The sequence below is a fragment of the Canis aureus genome, chromosome 31, assembly GCF_053574225.1.
Source record: "Canis aureus isolate CA01 chromosome 31, VMU_Caureus_v.1.0, whole genome shotgun sequence".
Classification (NCBI taxonomy): Eukaryota; Metazoa; Chordata; class Mammalia; order Carnivora; family Canidae; genus Canis; species Canis aureus.
In genome coordinates, this window is record NC_135641.1 from 21,908,672 (window position 1) to 21,931,404 (window position 22,733).

Consider the following 22,733-nt stretch of genomic DNA (forward strand, 5'->3'; position numbering starts at 1 on the left):
GAGTCTTGCCTGATTTAGGCAGACTATTGAAATTGAAGGAGAGAAAGGGCAGAAAAGGGAGAAATTTAAAACAAGACCCTAAATACAAGGTCCCATGAGGGAAAGGGGATCATGTATAATGGACACAAGGTTTTTTTTTTTTAATTTAGATTTAGTTGACATATAGCATTATATTAGTTTCAGGTGTACAACATGATCCAATACTTGTATATATTGTGAAATGATCACTACAGCCTAATTAACACCCATCACTACACATAGGTACAAATCGTGTGTTTGTGTGTGTGATGAGAACTTTCAATATCTACTCTCTCAAAAACTTTCCAATATCCAATACAATATTATTCACAATAGTCACCATACTGTACATGTCATTCTCATGATTTATTTATTTTATAGTTGGAAGATTGTACTTTTTAAGCCCCTCACCCATTTTTCCCTCTCTTGGGGTTCTTTTTTTTTTTTTTTTTAAAAAAAAACAGCTTTATTGAGGTTTAACAGATAGTTGATAAACTTCATATTTGAAGTGTACAATTTGATAAGGTTTTTTTTTCTTTTTAGTTTAGTCGTAATTTTAGTCGTAATAAAATCTAGCATAAATGTACCACTTTGTTCTGGAAATAATGGCTCAGTGTCTTTGTTCTAACAGTTTCCTAAGGGCAAACCACAATTTGAAGTTGTCATTTTGGGTTTAAACTGCACAGAAAGACAGTGAAACTTGCTTTTTGTTTTTATTTTCTTTTTAAGTCTCCAGATCTTGCAAGGACATTTCTTCCAGACCAACAGGCAGATAGTTGTGTCACCTCATCCTATCTGAAACAAAGGTGGTTTAAATGATATCAGCCAAGCTTAGTGATCTAGAAGTCCCTGTTTATCTTTATGGCCTCAACTGCAGATGATGCTTGAATGCAGTGGTAAAAATAAAAAAGTTGGTGCCCATCCACAAACACTCTGAAACATGGGTGTTCACAAAGAATTTCCACCCTGAATAGCTGATCTGGGATGAGTGGAAAGTAAGGGATGGCTGACTGTTCCTCAGATATACAAGACTTTCTGAGTAGTTACTGGTCTATGAACACAGTTTTGTGTTTAGTTGTCACATTGGGAATGCCTGGGTGGCTCAGTGGTTGAGCATCTCAGGGCCTGATCCTGGGATCCTGGAATCTGAGTTCCACATCAGGTTCTCCACAGAGAGCCTGCTTCTCCCACTGCCTATGTCTCTGCCTCTCTCTGTGTGTCTCTCATGAATGAATAAATCTTAAAAAAAAAAAAAAATTGTTACATTCAGGCAGCCCGGGTGGCTCAGCGGTTTAGAGCCGCCTTCAACCCAGGGAGTGATCCTGGAGACCTGGAATCGAGTCCCACGTCCGGCTCCTTGCATGGAGCCTGCTTCTCCCTCTGCTTGTGTCTCTGCCTCTCTCTCTCTCTCTCTCTCTCTGTGTTTCTCATGAATAAATAAATAAATAAATCTAAAAAAAATTTGTCACATTGGCAGAAGGGTCTTCAGAGTCCCCACAGGTCAATCTGATGGCAAAGCTCTGAGGCTTGAGGACCACGATGCCCACTACCAACACCTTCTTGCCGGGTCTCATGCCACTTTTAATGTGCTCACAAAATGGGAAGTACCAGTGCCTTACTGCAGAGTCCAAGTTGTTTAAATGCCCATCACCTAGTTTCACCACTGCGTGGCGGTGGGGCACAGATCAGGCCATCCTGTCACACTGCACTGCGAGGCGAGGGAGAGCCGCCAGGAGGAGCTGGGGGCCGGGGGTGGCAGTGGGACGCAGAGCCCTGGCGGGGATGAGGCGGTCCTGCGCCCGCCGGTGGGCGGGGTCGAGGCTGGCTGCGAGCGCTCCTGCTTGCCGAGTTGGATACCTGGACGTACTTGTGATAGCATCACCACTATCAAGATAATGAATGTATCCATGACCCTCTAGGTTTCCTTGTGGACCTTTCTTATTTTCCCTCTCCCCCCTGCGCCAAGACAATCATGGGTCTGCTTTCTGTCACTATAGAAAAGCTAGGATTTTCTAAAATTTTATATAAATGAAAGTATGCGGTGTATACTCTTTTTCTGTCTGACTTGTTTCACTCATCATTATCATTCTGAGATTCATTCATGCAGTTATGTGTATCGGTCCCTCCCTTCCATTGCAGAATAGTATTATTTCATCTGCTGGTAGACATCTGGATTGCTTCCAGTTTTTAGCTATCACAAATAAAGCTGCTGTGAATATTTGTGTACAAGTCTTTGTAGAGACATGTGCTTTCATTTCTCCCATGTATATACCTGGGAGTGAAATGACTAGATAGATGGTTAAGTGTAATGTTTAATTTTTGAGGAAACCTCCAAATGTTTTCCAAAGTGGTTGTTTCATTTTCCATCCCTGCCAGCAACATAGAGAGTCTGGGTTGCTCCATGGCCTCCCTTTGGTATAGCATTTGGTATATCCCGTCTCTCTAATTTTATTTTACTTTTTAAAAAAATATTTTATTTATTTATTCATGAGAGACACAGAGAGAGAGAGAGAGAGAGAGAGGCAGAGACACAGGCAGAGGGAGAAGCAGGCTCCAAGCAGGGAGCCTGATGTGGGACTCGATCCTGGGTCTCCAGGATCGGGCCCTGGTATGAAGGTGGCACTAAACCGCTGAGCCACCTGGGCTGCCCCTGTCTCTTTAATTTTAGATACTCAGATGTATAGGGGTATCTCATTGTGATTTTATTTTATTTTATTTTATTTTATTTTTTTAATTTTTATTTATTTATGATAGTCACAGAGAGAGAAAGAGAGGCAGAGACACAGGCAGAGGGAGAAGCAGGCTCCATGCACCAGGAGCCCGATGTGGGATTCGATCCCGGGTCTCCAGGATCACGCCCTGAGCCAAAGGCAGGCGCCAAACCGCTGCGCCACCCAGGGATCCCTCATTGTGATTTTAATTTGTATTTCAGGGGAAGTTTCAATTTAGGGTTTCAGAAACATGACAAGAAAGGTAAGTTGTGAATTATTCTGTCCCTACAATGTTCCTGATGAAACAGAAATAATTATGTAAGTAGCACAAATAATAAATGAGCTCTGATAACTATTTTGAATCTTTCCTCTTTAAGCATTTGCTCACATTCAAAGCTAGCCGAGGCCCAAGAGGAATAAGTCTACTTGGTCATGTGTTCAGCTCTGTTTTCCCTCAGCTCCACTGCCCCCTGTTCTTGCCTTTTCTGTGCTCTGAGAATATCTCTGGGCTCCCTAGGAATGAACTCTTGCCACATCCAAGTTCTTACAATTATAAACAGATTTTGAACATTTGTTCAGCGTTTAGAATTAAGGACAATTATGATGAACTAATTTTTTTTTTCACCTTGGGCAATGGTTTGTAGCCTCCTTGGGGTCTTGGATTCTTTTGAGAATCAGACAAAAAGTCTGGAGACAGAAAAGAGTAGGTGTATACACAAAAGAGGGATGCATGGATCCAGCTCTAGCTAATGCTGTTGGATAGATAGGTGCAATGCTGGGAGATAGGGAAGGGGTTTTCCCTTTCAATTATTCTATTCAAAGTGTGAGTGGCAGGGATGGCCACATGTGAAAAGAAATGCTGGAAAACAGAGTAGGGGCCTAGGGATCAAAGTCCTGTGGACATTCTCTCTGCCCTAGACCTTTTGGTTATCCAAGCCACTAATTCCTGTCTACTGTTTGAAGCAGTATGGCTTGAGCTTGGGAGTCAGAAGGTGAAATCACTCTAGCAGGTATGAAGGATGAGTTGTAGAGCAGAGTGGGCCTTCTTCCTCTGCGAGGGCCTGCTCCCAACTACACTGGTCCCTCCACACATACCTGTTGCTACTACCTCTGGCCTTGCCCTGTTGGTGGTTTTGGGAGAAAGAGGAGCTTCTGGGCCAGAAAGAGGGCCTGGGATACCATCCTTGCCTAGTAGAGCTCAATATAATGGGTGACCAGTCCCAGAGTCAGGTGTCCCATGAGAGGGCCTATGCCTTGGCCACCCGTCAGCTTGGGAGGAGCGACAATGTGAGTGACTCTGCCTATGAGGCACGTGCATCCTTCAACTGCCAGAATAGGCCCGCCAGCCCCAGCTCTGCAGCCCACAAGGCAGGAGGGTACAGGACCGGTGAGGGTGCCAGGTCTGCTTTCAGGCAGTGGAGGACTGGCCGGGGTCCTCTCCGACAGCAGGGCCCCAGGATAGGGCGATACTTTCACAATGTGGCTTCACTCCCTGCCTCAACCCTGAGCTTTCGTTCTGTTGTTCAGCCTTGGCAGGAGAACGCATGGGATGGACTTGGAACACAGGCAGGACTCAGCAGACAGTGCTAGACAGTCCTTATTATCATTTATCACTGCTCTAACTGGAGCACCGGGTTTCACTGGCCAGTGAATACAAACCCAGGCTCACCACCTTTGACAGCCAAGTTCCCAACCCTTCTGAGCCCCCAGGGTAGCTCCCTTTCCCTCAGTCTTTCAGTGTCTATAAGGGCAGGGGTGTGGTTAGGCGCCTGGCATGGCCTTCCCCTGCAGTTGTGCTGCTTCTGCGTGTTGATCCTGTGGCTGCAGGCCCTGGGAGCTCTGGCCAGGCTGCCCATGCCAAGGCGCACCTCCTCTACTGCCATCTGATGGCCGGCATCACAGCCACAGCTGTCCTGGTGCCCTCTGTGTCAGAAGGCTACTGCCAGGGCAGGGGGCTGGGCACCGGCCCCTGCCACAAGTAGATTCATTCTCTGACCAGTGATAGGAAGAGCTTTCCTCGTCTGTGCTGTCTTTTTGGGGGTGAGGGGTTGCTAGGGCCCCAAACATCATGGAAGTTTTGTGGACCATCAATTCAGTTATTCTGCACAGACTTTTTTGTCTTGATGTATCTCCCTGAGGCCGGCATGACTGAGCTGGGGTGTATTTGAGTATCAGGTGTCATGAATGCTGCACTAAAAACCTTTGGGGATCATTTCAGGCCTGGTTGGCTCTGCCAGTCTTTTTCTCCAACGTGGGAAATTCTCTCTGAGGAGACCTATTTATCTGCACATTTTAGCATTTGCCAGCTATTTTGTCCTGCCTAAAATGTCTACCAATGTTTAGAATTCTACCTTAACAATGATAATATAACATGTACATATACGTATATATTTTTACATGTATGTTTGTATACACATGTGTACACACAGATACACAAGTGTATTAGGACTCTCCAAAGGAACAGAACCAATAGTATTATATAGATATACATATGGTGCATACCCATATACACCCCCCCATATATAGCATACTCTATACTATACATATACACTATATACTATTCCATACTATAGATATGGCGTGGTAAACTATATATACCATATGCATATGTATGCACATAGAGATTTATTATGCGGAATCAGTTTGAGTGTTTATGGAGGCTGAGAAGTCCCATGATCTCCATCTGCAAGCTGGAAACTCAGGAAAGCTGGTAGTGTAGTTCCAGTTCATGTCTGAAGGCTTGAGAACCAGGAGCATCGATCACGTAAGTCTCAGTCTCAGGAGAGAAGACAGATGTCCCAGCTTAACAGGCTGAGTGTGAATCCTTCCTTCTTTTTGTTCTATTTAGGCCTCCATGGATGGGGTGAGTCCCAACCACATTGGGGAGGGCAATCTGCTTTACTCAGTGTGTGGACTCAGATGCTCATGTCATCTTCATAGACATACCCAGAGTAAGGTTTAACCAAATTTCTGAGCGCTGGTGGCCCAGTCAAACTGACATGTAAGGGGATCCCTGGGTGGCTCAGTGGTTTAGCGCCTGCCGTTGGCTCAGGGCGTGATCCTGGAGTCCTGGGATCGAGTCCCGCATCAGGCTCCCTGCATGGAGCTTGCTTCTCCCTCTGCCTGTGTCTCTGCCTCTCTCTTTCTCTGTGTCTCTCGTGAATAAATAAAATCTTTAAAAAAAAACCTGACATGTAAAATTAACCATTATGAGTCTCTCAGCCTTTCTGTTGAGTAGATCTTTTTGTAGAAGAGAAGTCAGATAGATGACTCTTGATATCTATGAGTCTTAGCTCTAGACCAGCCAGAAACTGTGCTGTACTTTACAGATCTACATGCAGGAGTTTAACGTTATATAGTTGGGTTCCTGCTATACGTTCAATTTTTTTCATCCTTTTTTCTTTCTGAACTCATTTATTTATCACAACCCATGACCTCACCAAATATGATTTTCATTTAAATTACAAATTACTTTTCATTAAATTAGAAAGTATATAATTTTCTGCTCTAAATATAAAAACCTATCATTACACACAGAATTGTAAGGAACGCAAACATCCAGAGTGCTCAATTATCTTTCTTGCTAACCTTCTCAATTACTGTTTAATTGTTCATGGTTTGCACCAAGCTAGAGTGGATTAAATCATCCCTTCCATCTGACAGCGAATGCTCTCAATACCTTTCTGGGCCTTTAATTAAATGTCAACACACACACACACACACACACACACACACACATTACCGCAATTCTAATCATCCTATGAAAGCTCACACAAATAATAATGGTAATTATTACGTGCCAAGGCACTGTTCTAAACACTTTACATATACATCAACTCACTTAGTCCTCCCAAAACCCCATTTGATGCCTGTTTTATGACTGAGGGAGCAAAGCCCAGAGTAATAACCTGCCCAAGGTTGCTATAGTATGGACTTCATGTGGGCTCCTATCTGTGGTCCTAAAGGAGAGTTTCCCATACTGATCTGTTTATTTCTGCATTTTCCCCTCTGTAAGAACAAAGAAAGAACCTAGCTGCAAATATGCTAGGTGTGTGTTTTTCAGTCACAATCTGTTTTTCTCTACTTTTCCTTCTGATAAATTCCTGAGCCCACTTTAGTATTGACTTCACATAACATGGTCACTTGGTATCCTCAGGTGCAAGGATGTCCTGGGGCCTTGTCACTCCCTGAGGTTGTGAGCCAAACCTTGGTGAGTGAGTTCCTTGGAATGACACCGAGGCACATCCTTTGGGACCCTGAGTCCAGAAGACGGTGAGGTCGGGGGCCAGTGGGAAGGCAGCTGGGAGGATTTGGTAAGGCCTGCATGGGAAGGGTGTGACCTAGTGGCGTGTTTGTCTCTTGGTTGCAGTGATTAATAATGAGGGGAGAGCACTGATCCCTGTTGATACTAAGACCCACGGGGGTGGCACTGGTCTGGGCATGTCTTTGGATGGGCAGTAGTGGTGGCGGAGCCACTGACACTCAGCTTCTCTTGCCCTGAGAGGCCTGGACCTGTTTTTCTGCACTGGCCCCCACCTGTGCACTCCCCTTCCCTCACTCTGAGCAAGTTCCTGCCTGGCTTTGGGTTCTTGACATCTGGCAAGAATGCATAATAGGTCCCCAGCACAGAGCTGGGAATGGAGAGGACCACATGGGAAGCCAGTACAGATCGGGGACAGAGAGACTCAGTTGGGGAAATTAGTGAGGAGGTGTCATTTGAATTGGGCCTTGAAGATTTGGACATTACAAGCAGAGAGAGGGCCCTGGGATGGGAAATCACAAGAGGAGAGTGTGGGCTCAGTGAGGCTGAAGAAAGGAAACAGTGAGCAGAGGGGGAGGTGGGTCTGGGCAGCCTGGGGAGGGCCTTACCTGTTGGACTTACACAGTTCTATAGGACCAAGAACCCACAGCTCAGGGCTAAGTGATGGTCTAGACAGGGGCTAAGCTAGTAAGCTGGCCCCCCTCTCCCCAGGGCAATGCCTGGCAGCATCTATAGAGACTCTATAGGGACCTCTATAGGACCGTCTAGGGGACTACTTCCTGTGTTGTCTCCCACTCTAATACATTAGGTGGTTGGTGGATGAGGAATGTCTAATGGCATAAGGTGCTGTAAGGGACCTGGGCCAGAAGGGAAGAGACCGTAGGTCACAGGGAAGAGGAAATTGCTAGAGGAGAAAGTGGGCCAGTCTTTTGGGAGAGGGAGAACAGCTAGAAAGCAGGGGATCATCCCAGGCTCCTCCCTTCCTCCATCCCCCCGCAAGTCCTCCTTCCAGCCCTTTCTACCTCCTGCCAGTATTTATGCTTCAGCTTCACTAGATTCTCTATTTTTCTGGAATATTCCCATGCTTTGCCTTGCATTGGTCTGTGTACATTTGGTTCCCTCCGTCTGTAAAATCTCCTCCTACCTTACCTTCTTGGTAAACTTTTACCCAACACCACTTTCTGAACAGGAGAGATGGCTCCACGGTTTGACCGCACCCTGCTCAGGCTTGCACAGAAACAGCTCTCAGATGGTCTTGCCATCGTCGTGTGGCTGCTTGGAGATGTTCCTGTCAGCTCTTTGAGAAAATACTCACTGCGCTGCTGCCAAGAGTATGGTGAGCTGACAGCTTCGTCTGTAGCCTCCCTCAGAATCAAGCTCAGTTTTCAGCTGAGGCCACATCATTTTCAGGTGATGTTACAAGGCTGGCCTTCTCTAATGGGCAGGCAGAGACCAGAGCAGGTGTGTGCTGTAGCCAGCGAGTTCTCCTCGCCTTCCCCGGTGCCTGCTGCCTTCTCACAAGTCCTATGCTCCAGGGAGAGGCTGGCACTCCTAGCTCCAACTCAGCATCTGTTCCAAGGGTGGTCTGAGAGATGAGTAAATAAGATGGAATCTGGGGACCGATTGATCACCCAGTCACCCAGCTGGCAACGAGGGCCACTCCTGGGAGATGGATGAGTATGGACAGCCCAGCATGAGCTAGTGGTCCCGTGTTTAACATTTCATGGATGATGACTTGGGGGAATGGGTGGGTGGAGAAGAATGATCCTCTTATTGGGATAATTTAGGCCCTTGGAAGGTATGCAGAGGAGAATCATGTACATGTAACTGATAAATATATATGTAACATTTATAATTGTATACCCACACATGGATAAGTGGAAATGGATAATTGCATTGATGACCTACAGGCACATAAGGAAAAGCTGAGAAGAGTTAAGCAATTGAAAACTAAATGGGAGAGTCAGAGGGTTTCTTTGGCACCTTCAAAGAATCCTTTGTCTCATACAGTTGGTGAAGAAAAAAAGAGCCGAAGATGAAGCCCCAGATTTAATAGGCAGAGAGGCTGAGCATTAAAGATGGTTGAATGCTCAGTCAATGCAGATCTGTAGGACCCTAACACATAGGATGGGGACTTTTAGGTGGTTATTCTGAAGGATTTTGAATCCTTGGAATTCTCAGGGCTTGAAGAGGTGGCTCACCATTGACATCAAGAGTGTGAGCTCCCAGCCCCACGTGGGTAGAGAATACTGAGGTCTTCCCTCTCACACAAGGCAACAGGGCTCCCTAACTCTTTTCCACCTCTAATTCCTTTCCTGGCTGCCAGATTACAGCTGGGGTTAAGTCACTGCATAATTTGGTTGGGGACGTTGCTGGCCTGATGGAGGAGGAAGGAGCTGGGAGGTGTAGTCCACACACACCAGCAGGGGCTGGGGGTACTTGTGGGCCTGAATTCACTGAGAGTCGCAGGACTGGATGATGGAGCTACAAGACACAGGACTTCACACACTGGCAAAGACCCCAGGAGAAGGGGGAAGCTCATTGCTAGGATGGCTTCTAGAAGCCAATCAAAGGCCATAGGTCAGGCTGAGGGAAGTTGAAATATCTGAATCGTCAGGAAAGATGGTAGATGAAGGGGCTAAAAGGCTCAGGGAAATGGGTAGGCATTCTGGAATGGATATTGTTCATTAGGCAAGAAGATTCTATCCTCCGGGGAGACCGAAGAATACATCATTCACCAAGGCCGTTACTAAGCTGCTCACTCGCGTCTCTCCCCTCCAGACCAGGGCTGATGCCCAAAGAGACTGTCAGTGAGACAGGCATGGAGGCCTGATCTTTAGAAAGTCAATAGAACATAATGTCCTTAGTGGAAAATAGATGGGCAGCCGAAAGGGTACTGTATATATATGCGCGTGTCATCAAAGGAGACCAACAATGAATGAGCGGGAGGTTAACGGTGGTCACCCCAAGTCATGATATCTTGCCTGGTTTCTGGACTTGAGCCAGTTTTCAGACCCAGAATCTGCTGACTAAAGAGATGGCTGGAACACCAGGGGGAAAATCCTACAATATCATGGCAAGTATGCACTTTAACAATCCCTGTCCTTTCCCAGAGGGACCTACATTTATTGTGGTAATTACACCTTGGGGAAAGGATGATAGTCCGACATTTCAAGACTGTTGGACTCAGGGTCTGAGTTAATGTTGATCCAGAGACTGAAAATGTTATCAACGTCCTCTGTTTGCATAAAAGCATATGGAATCCTCGCCAAAGACTCAGCTTACAGTGGGTTTATTGTGTTCATAGACATGTCCAGTGATCTATGTGATTGAGATTGACATACTTGGCAGTTGGAGTAACTCCATGCTGGAACCTTGGCCTGCAACGTTAAGAGGTATCAGGTGAAGGGCAAATGCAAGTCTCTGAAACTGCCCCCGGCCATTCAGCCACAATAGTAAATAAAACACAAGATCTATCACATCCTAAGGGGAAAGAAACTAGTGTCAAGCTTAAAAATCTGAATGATGCAGAGAAGGTGGTCCTGTCATAGTTCTACACAAATCAGCAATCTGGTCTCTACAGAAATGAGATGGATTCTGGAGAATGTATATAGCCTACTGCAAACTCAAGCAAATGGTAATAACCCCCATTACAGCTTTCCTGCCACAGGTGGTGTATTTGCTGGAGCAGATTCATAAGGTCTTGGGTACAAGGGATGCAGCCACCAATTTGGCAAATAGATTTTTAGGTATCTCCAGCTGAAAAGAGGACCCGCAGTAATTTGCATTCACATGGAATGGGCAATAATATTCATTTATGGTTTGCCCTGTCCATTCACCCTTTGTCTTAATGTGGTCTGAAGAGATCTGGACTGTTTAGATACTTATCAAAATATCACATTGATTCCCAACATTCATAATATTATGTTGATCAAGCCAAGTGAGCAGGAGATGACTAGAGCTCTTGGTGAGATACATGTGACCCACTGGGGGGAGAATAAACTCTCTGGAGAATTAGGGGCCTGCTACATCAGTAAAATTGTCAGCGGTCCACTGGTCAGTGGTGTGCCGAGGGAGTTTCACCAAAGTACAAGACAAATGATTGCATCTAGTGGGTTTCTTTGGGTTCTGGAGGCAACATAATCTGTTTGTAGGATATTCTATTCTAGCCCATAAGCCGGGTAATACAAAAGGATGCCAATTTCAAAGGGGCTCCAGAGCAGGAAATAGCTCTGCAGCAGGTGCAGGCTGTAGTACCAGCAGCCCTGCCACTTGGGGTATGTGGCCTCATGAATCCAGTGGTGTTGGAGGTACTGGTGGTGGAAAAGATGCCATAGGGAGTTTTTGCAAACCCCAGTGGGAGACTATAACAGTTCAGGGCTCTAGGATTCTGGAGCAAGGCCATGCCATCTGCAGTGGAAAACAACTCTTGGTGTGCTACCAAGCCCCGATGAAGCGGACAGCTGGAGGCTGTCAGGTAAGCACACTCCTTGCAGTTAGCAGCACATCTTTTCTTGAAGAATCTGAACAATCCATCTTCCTTGTTACCAGGGGCTCAGACTCCTCAAGAACCAGGACTTGTGTCTCACTGCAGGTGAACCACTGGGACAGCAGAGGTGCTGGCTGAGGGGGAGGAGTGTTAGAATGAACAGCAGAGGAGGGAGACAATGGGTGCCATCTGTGGCCCTGAGATCAGCTGTGGTGAATGGGGTCTGCATGTCGTCCCTTTACCCTCTTGTAGGTTTCCCTAAGGAAGAGGGCCTCCAGCACCCAAGGGGACCTGCTCCCCACATGTGTTGGGGAGAGATGGGTCCCTACAGCTGTGCACTATGGCAGACACAGAGCTGTGCCGCTTGCTTCTCCTTCAAGAAGGCAAGGGCAGAGGATCCCTGGGTGGCTCAGTGGTTTAACGCCTGCCTTTGGCTCAGGGCATGATCCTGGGGTCCCGGGATTGAGTCCCACAATCAGGCTCTCTGCGTGGAGCCTGCTTCTCCCTCTGCCTGTGTCTCTGCCTCTCTCTCTCTCTCTCTCTGTATCCCTCATGAATAAATAAATAAAATTAAAAAAAAAAAAAAGGCAAGGGCAGTGAAGTAAGCTGACAGCCTCAGCATTGGGGTCCACGGCAGAGTCAGCTTCAGCTTTTTTTTTTTTTTTAATTTGTGTGTGTGTGTGTGTGTGAGAGAGAGAGAGAGAGAGAGAGAAGGAGGGAGGGAGGGAGGGAGGGAGAAAGGGAGGGAGAGACACAGGCAGAGGGAGAAGCCGGCTCCACCCGTGCAGGGAGCCTGATGCGGCACTCGATCCCGAGTCTCCAGGATCACGCCCTGAGTGGAAGGCAGGCGCTAAACCTCTGAGCTACCCAGGGATCTCCAGCTTCAGCTTTTGAGCTGAGGTCATGCTCTTCCTGGGGTGGCCTCAGCCAATGACTGAGCAGGATGAGAGAATGGGCCCTGGATGTTTCTACCCAGTGACAGACTGTCCTAATAGGAAACCTTGGGCATCTTTTTCCGGGGATCCCGTGGGGTGGCAGAAACTTTGTCGTGTCTGTACCATGCTGGCTGTCTCTCCCCAAACCACTTTCCTCCCTTTCTTTCATGACATAACTTGCCGATGAACCTTGCACTCTCCCAACTCTGTGTCGGCCTCTGCTTCTCAGAAACCTCCACTGGGACAGTCTGCCTGGAGCACCCCCTCTGACCTCTGAGGGCACTTGTGTTTTTTACTTGATTGTGGTCTGACCAACTGACTAGCGGATACCCAGCCTGGCTGTCAGGACTGTGCTTCGTGCCTCTGGCGGGGGCTATAGGATCCTTTGTGTGTTCTCTGAGAGTATGCGGCCTGCGGGCCACTGGAGGGATGAGGGGGACATGGTTCAACAGGAGAAGCCCAGGCCCCAACAGCTAGGGATGTTTATGAGTTTGTGGTTCTCAGGAACAGCTTTAGGCTGGAGCACTTGGCCGCCAGGTAGGGCCTCTGCTGTGTGCAGGCCCTTGGTTCCCTTCCCACCAGACCCTCCCCTGCCTCCCTGAGGGCCAGATGAAGGAAGAGACTTTTGGATTAGGTGCCAGGGGCTGTGGTGGGGAGAGGCCACAAGAGCCCCAGCACCTCCGAAACAGGAGCTGTGTTCCAGAGCAGCTGGTGCCACAGATAGACTGGGGACAGAGGACAGCATGTCAGAATGTCAGGGCAGAGGAGCCCTCTGTGGTCTGGCTGATGAGAACCTGGGGGTGACTGTGGTTGCTGAAACCGTCTCTGCGTACTGACTTGGCCATTCTAACTAAAAGCACTGGGGTAGGGAGGGGTCATTTTATCAGAGTTCTTTTAAAAAATTGACAGATGGGGGATCCCTGGGTGGCGCAGTGGTTTGGCGCCTGCCTTTGGCCCAGGGTGCGATCCTGGAGACCCGGGATCGAATCCCACGTCGGGCTCCCGGTGCATGGAGCCTGCTTCTCCCTCTGCCTGTGTCTCTGCCTCTCTCTCTCTCTCTCTCTGTGTGACTGTCATAAATAAATTAAAAAAAAAATTTAAAAAAAATTGACAGATGGGGCACCTGGGTGGCTTAGTGGTTGAGCGTCTTCCTTTGGCTCAGGTCGTGATCCCAGGCTCCTGGAATCAAGTTCCGCATCAGGCTCCCTGAAGGGAGCCTGCTTCTCCTTCTGCCTATGTCTCTCATGAATAAATAAATAAAATCTTTAAAAAATTGACACACAACATTGTATTAGTTACAGGTGTACAACAATGATTCAGTATTTATATATATTGTGAAATGATTACCACAGTAAGTCTAGTTACCATCTGTCATCACACATAGTTACAGGTTTTTTTTTTTTTTTGCTTGTGTTGGGAACTTTTAAGATCTATTCTCTTAGCAACTTTCAAATATGCAATTCATTATTACTAACTGTAGTCACCATGCTGTATATTACATCCGCATTACTTATTTATTTTGCATCAGAGGTCTTTATGGTCACAGAGCATGGTTCTAGAGGGAGAGATAAAGGAATTAAACTACCTCCCTTAGCCTCTTTAGGCAAAGCAGGGATGCACCATAAGAAGGGGTACCATGAGGGGCTCTTCTAATAACCACACCCCAGCTGGCCTCTATCATTATTGTCGTTTGTTCTATCAAAGGGAATCATGTGAAGCTGCCATTTTTGGAGGTCAGGAAACCGTGAAATACTGGTAATTTTATTTGGATCAACTTAATATAGAGAGCTGAGTTTAAGTTAGGGGTTTATGTATTCCCAGACTAGGGTAGAGATTTAGGGACCTTCCCACAGCCGGTATTCCCCGAGCGCCCCCTACAGGCCAGGTCTCAAACAGCGGTCTTACCTTGCTTTCTCGGATTCTATTCTCGCAGCATCCCCAAGAGGAAGTAAAATTATTTTCCTTCCTCTCTCTCTCTGTGTCACTCATGAATAAATAAACAAACAAATCTTTTAAAAAATATTTTCCTTCTTGTTCAGGTGAAGAAAGAGAGGCACTACTCAAGTATCACACTTAGAGCCGACTAAAATCTATCTGACCCACGAACCCACGTGGGTTTTTAAAAAAATATTTTATTTATTTATTCATGAGAGAGGCAGAGATACAGACAGAGGGAGAAGCAGGCTCCATGCAGGGATCCCTGCGTGTGGGACTGATCCTAGGACCTCGGGGACTGTGACCTGAGCTGAAGACTGATGCTCAACTACTGAGCCACCCAGGAGCCCATAAAACCATGTTCTTGACTGACCCCTGCCCTGACTGCCCTCCCTGCTCGCACCCCTCCCCCCAAGTCCTCTGTGTGGCGTCCAGTGTGTAAAATGGGGTTGGGGACTGGACATTTGAGTTCAAGGACTTCAGAGAGCTCTGGACCAAGTGGCCCCTATGCGATCATCAGGGTCAGATATAGACTTTGTGCGGTCTGAAGTTGACACTGTTTATGACCCTCTTTAGGAAAAATAAAATCCCCCTTACTTTCGCAGATTTTGTATAAACCTATGTCCATATGAACATTTGCTAAGGCCCCTGCCCGGGCCTTAGAAGGGGCTCGTGAAACGGATGGCTGCTGAAGCTGCAGCTTCACCATCCAGCTTCTGGTGCCCGGGGAGGGCAGGGAGCAGCTGCCTTCACAGGCCCCGCAGGGTGCTCCGATCTGGCGCAGCCAGGAGGGTCCGCCCTGGCAAGTTCCACCCAGGGCCCAGGGGATTGTATGCACACGGACTCCAGGTGGCCTGGGCCTTTTCTAGAGGCCAGACTCTGCAAAGGGTGACCAGGGTCCGCGGGGGTGGAGGGTGTGCGCGTGGAAAACCTTACCCCTGGCCGGCCCTCCGCTCTGGGCCGTGAGGGGGAGCTGCCCTCCGGCGGCTGCTGGTGAAGGGCCGCCGTTACCCTGAGGCCCAGCTCGCCGAGGAGGCCTCGCCTTCCACCCACCGACTCACAGGGGCCAGGGCAGCAGTCGGAGGGGACACGGAGATTCTACTGGGATTACACTAAGGAGGAAATGTGGCTTCCTACAGGAGCCCCGGTGCTTTAGAAAATTTCATAAATAAAAAACGTTTAAGCTAGAAAATTTAATTCATGTGTAACTCAAGTTTAAGAATAGAGAGCATCACACGACTGTGTAGGGACATCTGGATTCTGGGCTGCGATCTGGAGAGGAAGAAGGCCAAGCTCCCAGGAGGGCCAGGTCCCTGCGTGGGGGTCTCTCTGCTGTGAGACTCCCCGCCCCCCCTTTCCGGGATGCACAAGGGAGCAGAGAAAGAAGGGACAGAAAATGGGAGGAATGGAAACGAGGAGCTAGAGACTACTAGGGCTTATTCGATAGGATTTTGTCTTACCCTGCAGGACTTTAGGAATAAAGAAGAGAGGGGATATAATGGTAGATAAGTTGGTATTCCTACTTTCAGGTAACTCACTTTCTTGTGGAAAAAGAGGTGCCAGGAACTATGGTCTTTTTTTTTTTTTTTTTTTTTTTAGGAACTATGGTCTTGAGCAATGTATAAGGGCCCTTCCTGGGTGAGGGGGAGGAGCCCAGGCCCTCCCTTGCAGGGCCTCCAGCTATGGGGTGTGCTCTTCAGGGGTGCCTAGCTGCGTGTTGCCTGGTAAAAATGTGCATAAACGTATGTGACCCTTGGTCCTTTGTAGGTGACATGTTAGTTTGTTTATACCTCTGGAATCTTTTAACAGTTTCTGTATCCCCAGCATCTTGCACTTCCACGATGATGGATGTGTGTCTTGGTTCTTATAAGCAGCGCTTTTATTCTTATTATTTTTAAAAAGATTTTATTTATTTATTCATGAGAGACACACAGAGAGAGGCAGAGATATAGGCAGAGGGAGAAGCAGGCTCCATGCAGGGAGACCGATGTGGGACTCGATCCCAGGACCCCGGGACCAAGCCCTGAGCCAAAGGCAGACACTCAAGCTCTGAGCCACCAAAAGCAGCATTTTTAAAACACAGTTTGACAATCTTAGTCTTTTACTACTTAGTCCATTTACAGGTAATGCTATTACAGTTGGACTGGTTTGTAACTACCTTCTATTTTTATTTTACTTGACCCATCTGTTTTATGTTCCTTTTTTCTTCCTTCCTTGGTGCTTTTAGATTAATAAAATATTTTCTTTTAGATTAATAAAATATTTTCTTTTTTTTTAAATAAAATATTTTCTATAATTCCTCTTCCTTCTATTAAATTAAGAGTTATAGGGCAGCCCCGGTGGCGCAGTGGTTTAGCACCGCCTGCAGCCCAGGGCGTGATCCTGGAGACCCTGGATCGAGTCCCACGTCAGGCTCTGTGCATGGAGCCTGCTTCTCCCTCTGCCTGTGTCTCTGCCTCTCTCTCTGTGTGTGTCTCTATGAATAAATAAATAAAATCTTAAAAAAAAGAGTTATATGTCCTTTTATTATCATTATTATCATTATTATTATTATTTAGTTTTGTGTTAGAGATGATTCCATAGGATGACAACTTGATTTTCATTACCGTGCATGCGATTTGGAAATTTTGTCAAGAGGATTTTTTTCTTCTTTACGTCTATAATAGTTTCATTCTCCTATGTCTGAGTTGACCATTCTGGTCAATTTTCCAAAGTACATAGGTGCATTCAACATATACATTTAGATCATTTTTATTTTCAGAAAGTTTGCAGAGATCATTATTTTTGGATTAAACACTTTATTTTTGTTTGATTTTTAAAATTTTATTTATTTATTCATGAGAGACACAGAGAGAGAGGCAGAGACATAGGCAGAGAGAGAAGCAGACTCCTCACAGGGAGCCCGATGTGGGACTGACGCTCAACTGCTGAGCCACCCAGGTGTCCCTGTTTAATTTTAAATCAACTTTTCTGGTGATATAACTTACATAAAATAAAACTGACCGATCCTAAGTGTCCAAGTTGATAAGTTTTGATAAAATAACATGCAGTTGTAGAACCATTTCCACAAACCATTATAGTTTTTTTTTTAAGATTTTATTTATTTATTCATGAGAGACAGAGAGAGAGGCAGAGACACAGGCAGAGGGAGAAGCAGGCTCCATGCAGGGAGCCTGACGTGGGACCTGATCCTGGGACCCCAGGATCATGCCCTGGGCTGAAGGCAGGTGCTAAACCCCTGAGCTACCCAGGGATCCCCTGGATTATAGTTTTAAATGTTAGTTCCATTCCATGTTTTGTTTTGCTTTTTTCAACAATTCCAATTAAATGTATATGAATCTTTTTTTAACTTATTCTCTAGAGTTATTACCCTCTCTCTGATCATTTTTACCTCTTTGTTTTTGTTCTCTTGGCTGTATCCCTTATATTTTCATTTGAGGTTGAACTTATTCTCCTTTGGGCATCTTGTGATTTAATCTTTATTTCTGAAATGAGTTTTTAAAAAGATTTATTTAATTATTTGAGAGAGAGAGAGCGAGAGAGAGAGAGCACGCACAGCAGGAAGGGCAGAAGGAGACGGAGAAAGAATCTCAAGCAGACTCCATGCTGAGTGGAGACGGAGGCAGGGCTTGACCTCATGTCTCTGAGATCATGAGCTGAGCTGAAACCAAGAGGCGGATGCTTAACGAACTGTGCCACCCAGGTGCCCATATTTCTGAAATGATTTAACTAAAATTTTTTTTAAATGAGACATAATTGACATAAAACATATTAGCTTCAGGTGTACAAGGTATGGATTTGATATTTGTATCTATTGCTATTTAGTTTTTCTTCTCTTTTCTGAGTTTGATTAACTACTTTTACATCTTGGGTTTTTTTTTTTGTCCATTTCTATCCTGAATCCTTGAATTTTGGTGTTCTTTTATATCTCAAATCCCTATTTAATAACATTTAATTTGCATTGGATATTGTGTGATGATTTTCACCTGTTCCTTGTTGTTTAGGAGGGGCCAAATTCATCAGCTGAATATATAAGGATCTTACTTTTCCTTTTCTTCTCGTGGTGAATTGGAGGTAGATGCTACCTATCATTTGTCTATTTAAAAGTGTGTTCAAAAAAAAAAAATAAAAATAAAAGTGTGTTCAATTTTCCTGGCCTGTCAATGACAGATGAAGGGCTTGAGGGTTTACTCAGATTCTTAGTTCCAGAGAGCCCTCTTGTAGTGGTAAGTGAAGTGAGATTTCCTTAACATGGTGATTTGTGAGGGAGAGTTTTGTGTGTCTGCTGATTCTGTAGACCTCTTACTTTCTCCATCATTTCTCTCCTTTCTTTTCTTCACTTCCTAGTGTCCAAGTAATGTGTCTCCTTTATTAAAAAAAAAAAAGATTTAATTATTTGAGAGAGAGAGAGAGAATGCATAGCTGGGGAGGGGGCGTGCAGATGGAGAGGGGAAGCAGACTCCCTGCTGAGTGGGGAGCCTGATCTCCATATGGGGCTCCTGAGGACCCTGAGATCACTACCTGAGCCAAAACTAAGAGGCGGACGCTTAACCAGTTGAGTCATCCAGGCACCCCAAATGCTTCCCCTTCTAAGATGCCTTCCTCTCCCTGGAAGTAGAGGCTTTCTGAGATGGTTTCTTCTGGTCCTGGGCACTTTGAGTCTCTGCAGGAGTCCTCAGTAGCCTGTGCTCTGACCAGCCAGTTTGCAGTCCTGGCCTCAGTATTTCTACACTTAAGATGAGACCATCTCCTTTTGGAAGCGGTGACTTTTATTCATGTCCTTCCACTTCTAGGACCCCACTGTCCAATTCCTTCTACAGGCGGTCTTCCCCTGGCTTTCTGCTCTGGAGTGGACTCTGGAGACAGCTTTGCTGGTATGTGTTTAGTTCTCTCTTCCATGTAAATTAAAGTTTGTAGAAACTATGCCTTGTAGTTATGGCATAGGTATGGATTAGATGTGATTTGAGTTGCTCTCCTTGTTAATTTGTAGGGATTTTGGAGATTGTGTGAAGAGATTTGGATACAGGAAACCATCATTATCCCATGGGAACTCAGAGTCATTTTTTTAAAATCGTGGTTTTATTCATTTTGGAAGAGTTCCTCACATTTCTAGTGATGCTTGATTGACTGCTTATTGTTTGAGAGTGTGGCCTACAAAAGGTTATGGGGAGCCTTGTGTGTATTGTGATGGTGCTGGAGCCGGCCAGGCTGCTGAGGGGTCCTCTAATGCCATAATGTGCAATGATCTGTGGGTTTGCTAATTTCTCCCAGGCAGACATTTCTATTCTCTTCTCTGAAGGGTAATGTCTGTTTTTGACCACAAGGGAACTGGGGGAAGAGGAGAGTGGAGAATCCTTTATATTATAAATAGATTTCAATTAGCCACATATCATCTTTGTCCTCCGCTGTACCTCTGTACCTGATTTCTGAGAGAACCGCACTTCTCTGACATTCTGTAGGGCTAAACAGCTCTTTTCTGTATTTTTCCCTCTGTGCCAGTAGTCTAGCCTGTAGCTTCCTTCACCCTGCTGCTTGAGTTGTCAACTCCTTCTGTTCTCATCTTCCAGAATTTTGTCAAAATCTCCCATCTGTTGATGGGTCATCTCATTCTCTTGTGGCTGGCTGTAGGTTTATCAGCTTTTTAATCCTTCATTTTAATTTTATTGAGGATGTGGGAGGGAATGGAAGTAAACAGAGATTTAATCTGCCATCTTCAACCTAAAATCTCTGCTTTTGGAGTTTTGAGGATTTAAAAGAAAAGCAGCCCCATTAGAAAGGGGAATAGGGTGGTTCTGTGGTTATACAAGCCACCAGAAGCTGGGTGTGGTCCTGACCATCACTTCCAGGACAGAGGGCAGTCTGGTAAGGTCGTGCCTGAGAATTGACAGAGCTCATGGTTCACAGCAGAATCCATGGTGGTGGCTGGCCCTGAAGACCCTGCCCCTGGATTGGAAGTTTCCCACAGTATGCACTGCTGAAAAATGTCTCGAACTTAACAAAAAATGTGCTTATGTGTTATATGGAGCATCTTTCCCTTGCCATTAGATATTTGTGTGCCATCTGCTGTTTAAAGTTACTTTCTTTTTAAAAAAATTTTTTTAAAGATTTTATTTATTCATGAGACACAGAGAGAGAGAGAGAGAGAGAGAGGCAGAGGGAGAGGCAGGCTCCATGCAGGGAGCCCGATGTGGGACTTGATCCCAGGTCTCCAGGATCAGGCCCTGGGCTGAAGCCGGTGCTAAACTGCTGAGCCACCCGGGCTGCCCTAAAGTTACTTTCTACCCTGTCCTGAGAACTACCACATTTCATTTAACCTTCCCTTACATCGGAGCTGCCCATTAGATTGCACTTGCTCTGATATAAAACCAAGCCTGGGGGCACCTGGGTGGCTCAGTCAGCTAAGCATCTGTCTTCAGCTCAGGTCATGATCTTGGGGTTCTGGATTCAAGCCCTGCATCAGGTTCCCTGCTTGGTGGGAGTCTACTCCCTTTGCCCCTTCTCTCTGCTCATGTGCACACAGGTGCTCTCTCTCTCTCTCTCAAATAAATAAATAAAATCTTAAAAAAAAGAAACAAACAAACCAGCAGCAACAACCCTGAGCTCCCTGCACCCTCATCCTGTTTAGAACCAGTCAGCCCCCCCTGTGTGTGTGGTTCCGTTTTTTTTTTCCCTGTGGACCACCTGTTCAAGCCCCAGCATGTTTTGCTCATGAGCTTACAGAATTATTGAGAAAAGGAGGCCCAAGCATGCTGAGAAAGCACTGAGGAAGAGATGGGATCCCAGCACAGAGCCCTGTCCTCCTGCAGTTACCGTCTTGCCTGAGCTGAGCCCTTTCCTCACAGGGTTTGGCTTGGATGTTAGGCCGGGGAGTTAGCCCTCCTGGATCCCTCTTTTGAGCTGAAAGAACTAGGTCTTAGGCCTTTCTCTGAAACCAAGATCAGAGTTCTTCTGTGACCCTGGTATGCACTGATTAGGCATCATTTCCATGTTGGTCCAGAGTGACCCTGGAATCTGGACTTTTGATTGAGGAGTACATACTTGATGTCGTCCCACAAATCCTCTGGGTGCCGGGCCAATGTGCACTACTCTTGAGGATATTACATGACTGGTTGAGACCACTGTGTGACCTTGGGAGGTCATTTTCTCTTTTTCTCTCTGAGCCCAAATTGGGTAAGAGTCCCTACTGCACCTTATTGGCGGTGGGACTTCAGTGCACTAATGAATGTGAGGTTCTTGGTGCATCATCTTACTTGAACATCCCTTTCCTCACTGACCTAGTGAAACCATGCTCCAGATCGAAACTAGCAGAAAGTTTAAAGTTTGCTTTTCAGAGAACCGTTTCTCTCCAATCAGGTATTGTGTCTTTTTAGATCCCCACTAATAAACACACTGGCTATTTCTGTAGAAGACTGGACTTAAGGTCAACTAATATGGTTCTAGTCCAGGAATAAGGGATGCCTGGGTGGCTCAGTGGTTGAGCATCTGCCTTTGGCTCAGGACATGATCCCATGGTCCCAGGATCGAGTCCCACATCAGGCTCCCTGCATAGAGTCTGCTTCTCCCTCTGCCTACGTCTCTGCCTCTCTCATGAATAAATAATTACAATCTTAAAAAACAAAAACAAGGCCCTGCTTTCTTCACTCAGGATAAGCCCAAGACCCCATCCAGTTTATCCTGGCTCTTGGACCATGCCCATAGTCCCTTTCCCTTGACCTAAAATGACCTCCTGATATCAGGGGTTGAATTTTGCCTTGTTCTGATGTTAAGTCTCCACCCCAAAGTGATTATAGGATGTATGTTACATATGTGTTTCCTCAATGTGCATGCTCCATCTTTCCTCATGAATAGTCATAGGTTTCCTTTTTCATCAATATGTATATAATCTCAACCCCTATGATTATAAAAAACTTGTTCTCTCCCCCTTTAGAGAGGCAGATTTGAGGTTCCTCTTTCTGTCTCCTCATTTGGCTGCCTCTCAAATAAACCCTTTTCTCACTGCAAACTTGATATTTCAGTAATTGGCTTTGTTGTTCACTGGCCAGATAGACTTGTGTTCAGTTATGCTAGTGATCTCCCTGGCTTTGGCCAACCTTGCCCCTGGTCTATCTCTATCTGACTCTTGGGAGCACATCTGAAGCATGCTCTCTAGCTGAATGCAAGGCTACATCTTCTTTACATGAAGCTAAAATTCTTGCCTATTTGTCTTATCATACAGTAACGTGCTCTCATCTCCTGAGTGTCCACGTGGGCACTTGGGCATGCCCTATATTCCTGGGGTTTCTCCACTTTTGTTTACTTCAGCCTTCCTTCCCCCTCATTCAAATAGTAGAAAAATTATTTTCCCCATTGCTAAAATTTGGTCAGTGTAGGGAAATGATACACAA

At 46.0% G+C, this 22,733-nt stretch overlaps 1 pseudogene; it reads right to left on the bottom strand.

The window, feature by feature from the left end:
• Positions 1–839: 839 nt before the first annotated feature.
• On the bottom strand, positions 840–1,712 carry LOC144302219 (galectin-related protein-like; annotated as a pseudogene).
• Between the last annotated feature and the right edge of the window lie 21,021 nt (positions 1,713–22,733).